Raw genomic sequence first — 4845 nt, 5'->3', positions numbered from 1 at the left:
CCGTAATTCAAATGCATCAGTCTCTCATTTTCCTTAATACAATATTCATGAGAATAGACTTAACATAGCAATGAATGCCATGAAGAAAATAAAACTGGGTAATAGGACAAAGTGTCAAAGAAGAATTTTCCAAATATTTGATTGGAATCCAAATCTCAAATGTGTTTGAGTTGCAAGTAACAGCAATTATGAAATACCACTTCACACCAACATTGATAGCAAAGTTTAAAAAAATAACAAAACAAAAAATAAATAAATGCTGGGGAAGGTGTGCAGTGATTAGAACCCCCTACATGGCTGATGGGGCTTTAAAACTGTACAACCACTGTGGAAAGTGGTCTGCACTGCCTAAAACAATAGGAAATAGAAATATCATATGATCTAGCTATTCCTTTACTTAGTATATACTCTAAAATTGTCAGACCCATAGTACAAACAGATATGTCACGCCAATGTTCAGTGCAATACTACTCACAATAGCAAGAGAGTAGAGACAACCAAAAAGCTCACCAGTGAAAGTAAAGATAAATAATCATTAGTACGTACACATCATAGAATATTCTGCATCACTAAATAATAATGATGAATATACAACTCTTTTTAAAAGCAACTTAACTATGAAAAAACAAGAATAATGATGAAAGTGAAATACCTCATGATATGGATGGATTTGGAGGACATGATGCTGAATGAAATTAGTAAATCACAAGAGAACAAGTATATTTATGAGACCGTTGTTATAAAAGAAAGAAAAATTAAGATGAAGACTTTCGTACCAAATGAAACAAACTTTGATTTTTACCAGGAGTGGGAGGGAAGAGGAAACAAGAAGCCATGTTAACGTGAGTGAAGAGGCAGGTACTATTCTACAAGAAGGAGAAGAGAAAAAAGGAAAAAAAGAGGAGGGAGCAAGGCAAGCTATTGGGAAGTTTGATAAGTAGTTTTAAGTTGCTGAATATAAAAAATAGTGATCTGAAATCTAAATCCCAACTTAATTCACAATAAAAGAGTAAAAAATAAAATTATTTATGATTTCAGAAAGCCTATATGGGATTTTTATGAGGCTCAATCAACTCCATGGCAGTGGACTTGATTTTGTGGATATTCAATGTAATAAGTGCCCCGATTTAGGAAGTCAAGGAGATATGTTGTGGTGGTGGTTGTTAAGTGTTATCCAGTCAGTTCCAACTGGTAGAGATTGTGTGTCCAACAGAGTAAACCACCATGAGGTCCTGCTACATCCTCACAATTGTTTTGATGTTTGACTCCATTGTTGCAGCCACTATGTGTTCCTCACTTTACCCAGCATGAAGGATACCCTTCGCCAAGGGCTAGTCTCTTGTAGCAACAAGACCAAATTACATGAGGTGAAGTCTCACCATCCTTTCCTCTAAGGAGAATTCTGGTTGTACTTCTTTCAAGACAGATGTGTTTATTCTTTTGGCAGTACCTCTTGGTACTTTCAATATTCTTCAGCCAGCAACATAAGTCAAACGCATCAAGTCTTCTTTGGTCTTCCTTATTCCAGGTCCAACTTTCACATATATATGAGGTGATTGAAAACATTATGCCTGGGTCAGGTACATATTAGTTCTCAAAGTAACATCCTTGCTTTTCCACACTTTAAAAAGATCTTGTGCAACAAATTTACCCAAGACAATAGTGTCATTCGATCTTTTGACTGCTGCTACCATGAGCAATGAGTGCGGATCCAAGCAAGATGAAATTCTTGATAACTCCAAGCTTTCTCCATTTATCATAATGTTACTTACCTATTGGTCCAGTTGTGAAGATTTTGGTTGTGGGGGAGGATGGTGGAGGGTAGAAAGAAGGGACAGGAAATTATGGAGGGAAGAAAGATAGAAAAGAAAAAAAGAAGAAGAATCAGATATACAAGGGGTTTATTGGGATACTTTTCTGATATGGTTTGATGCAATGAGCTACGCAGCTACATAGAATGAATACGTTTTTCTTTGTAAGTATATTCCACAAACAAAAAGGGGGGACTAAAATATATTAATTATTAATAAATTTACCTTTTTTCAGAAGAAAAAGAACTGTCCCAGCCTTTAAAGCCTCTAGATTCCTTGCCTATTAGATCTAAACATTGGTCTGAATGGCTATAAAAAGAGGAAAAGTAAAACTGAAATGGACTTGGATTCTTTTGTGACAATCAAGTTCATTTCAAACAAAGACCATAATGAAGAAGACAAAAATAGCCATATGCTTTCAATATGATTTTCTGCAATGGTACCAGATTAAGATTATTCAATGCCAGGTCCTATGAAGTTTAGCACCTCTCACTGTGTTTTCATTCATTCCAAATCATAGTACATGCTATATAACTGGCTCTGAACTAAGAACAAGGAATGAGCAAAATGCAACCAGGCTTGTGAGAAATTGTTAATTGGTCTTAAGTAGGCACAAAGGTATAGGAACCCTGATAGCATAATGGGTTACACAGATGCAAGATCAACTGTTTGAAACTACTAGCTGCACCAATGGAGAAAGATGAAGCTTTCTACTCCTGCAAAAAATTACAGTTTCAAAAGCTGACATGGGCAATATGATTCTATGTGATGGTATCACTATGAGTCAGATTCAACTCAATGACAGTGAGTTTGGTTTTAATTTGGAGACACAAAGGTAAGAGAGACTTACCACACTGCCCATCAGGTGAGCTTGCATATGTGTAACTGTTTACTCTGGAAACAGATGCCCAGATTAGGAAAGAGAAAGAGAAGACAGTGTATGGGGTTAAAAAGTATGGCACCGGCCAAATTATTCTAATTGTATTAGTTAAAAGGCAAAGGTAATAGTCAGCGAAGACAGAAAAGTGGTTTTCTATTTCCAACAAATAGGAGAAGCACATAAGGAGAAGCATTCCCTGAGAGCAAAGAATTCTGGCTCCAACTATGGCCCAAATTGAGAAAGAGTAGCATGGAAATAGTCAAGAATACAAAAAACACTAGGATGAGAGATCAATGCTTTTGTGACAAATAGTTATTTCATCTGCCATTACTAAAGAGGCTGGAACAAATCCAGTTATGGTGCAGAGGGTAAAAGACCCAGAAATAGAAAATGCAACTCCTTCTAATACCAGTAGCTATTGAGTAGATTCCAACTCATGGCAACCCCACGGGTATCAGAGTCGAAGTGGATCCATAGGTGTTTGACTGGCTGAGTTTGAGAAGTGTATTCACTATGCTCTTTTTCTAAGGAGTCTATGGTTAGACTCCAACCCCCGCCTTTTAGTTAGCAAATGAGTGCATAAGTCTTTGAGCAGAGACTAAACCAATAAAGGCTAACTATGTGGAAAGTAGAACATACTAAGTGGTTGTATGTTAATATGATTGAATGCTTAAATTGTATGATATGTGAAGTATATACTAATAAAACTATTTTTTCTAAAGATTAGCATACATGTATAAATATAAGGTAATGCTTTGTTTCTTCATAAAAATTATCTACCAGGAAGAAGAGATATGTGGTCATGTACTTTAATCTGAAGAACAAATTACTGAATCAGAACTAGACTGGGTAATATGGGACTGGGTTCATCATGGAAGTCAATTGATACTGTTAAAAAGTATTTTTAAAAGATATTTAAGATAGACTTAGAAAGTAGTCCTGAATATATAACTTCACAAACCCAAGCGTCTTATTATTTGTAAACAAGCCTTTGAAAGATCACCCAGAACAGCAATTCAGAACATTCACACCAGCGGGCCAGATACTTGACAAACAACACTCTTGAATGAAACAAACTAAAAGTTGAATTGGCGTACTAAAAACATGAAGGGGGCAGGGGAGGGGGACTGTTTAAGTGCTTCGCTGGGCTGAGATGGAAGGAAGGATTCTCCAGAGGCCAAAAAGAGAGAGAAATGAGGTCTTGGAGAGATTCTGCTGAACTTGGCACTGACACCTGTTCCAAGTGGGTGTTCTGGGACACCTGTTCTGGGAGTGGGGCCTGCAGAGGGTGCTAACATGATTTTCCCACATAAAACCAAGACCCTGACAGGACCTAACCCTCAGTGTAATGAACAAAAAGAAATAAGTCTAATGTCCTGAAAGGAATCAGAAGAAAACAACTTTGGATGAAGGCAAAGGGACAAAACCTCCTCTGAGAATATATAATCACCAGCCAACCTTCACCTGAGTGTGCAGTCTGAATTTCCCATGTGATCCTCAAACACTTCAAGAATAAAATGTAATATAAAGTAGTTCCCATCATCTAAAGTCATAGGTTGGGTTTTTACATGAAGACAACTGTAATTATATCTTATTGAGAAATAAACTTTCCCTTTGTTCACAGAAAGGAGCTCTGGTGGCACAGTGGGTTAAGCATTGGGCTGCTAACTGCAAGATAAATTATTTGAACCCACCAACCAAACCATGGGAGAAAAATGAGGTTTTCTGCTCCTGTAAAGAATTACTGTCTTGGAAATCCTCTGAAGCAGTTCTACCCTGTCCTAAATGGTTACTTTAAGTCATAATTAACTCAACGAGAAAGAGTTATTACACAGTCATATTTTATTATCAGGAGTGTCTAGTGGGCTTTTTTGCTTCTGAGCTACATGGCCGTTTGTAGCTTTTAAGACCCCAGATGGTATATCTTTTTCTAGCCAGGCACCATCAGCTTTTTTCACCATATTTGCTTATGCACATGCTTTGTCCTCAGCGATCGTGTCGGGAAGGTGACCATCATGGAATGCCAGTTTAATAGAACAAAGTGTTCTTGCATTGAGGGAATACTTTAGTGGAGGCCCAATGTCCATCTGCTTCCTTAATACTAAACCTATTCATATATGGGTTTGGGCCGTTCAGGACTAGGCAGCCCCCATC

At 37.3% G+C, this 4845-nt stretch overlaps 1 non-coding gene across 1 annotated transcript; it reads left to right on the top strand.

Annotated features, from left to right (window-relative positions):
• Positions 1-2073: 2073 nt before the first annotated feature.
• Positions 2074-2194, top strand: LOC115869589. Its single transcript, XR_004046260.1, has one exon. It is a non-coding gene; the product is annotated as a small nucleolar RNA SNORA61 (small nucleolar RNA).
• The last annotated feature ends 2651 nt before the right edge of the window (positions 2195-4845 follow it).

The sequence above is a fragment of the Echinops telfairi genome, unplaced genomic scaffold (assembly GCF_000313985.2).
Source record: "Echinops telfairi isolate 266 unplaced genomic scaffold, ASM31398v2 ScPeMD7_31;HRSCAF=116, whole genome shotgun sequence".
NCBI lineage: Eukaryota > Metazoa > Chordata > Mammalia > Afrosoricida > Tenrecidae > Echinops > Echinops telfairi.
Note: the sequence above shows the minus strand (reverse complement) of the source record. Positions and strands in the feature narration are given on the sequence as shown.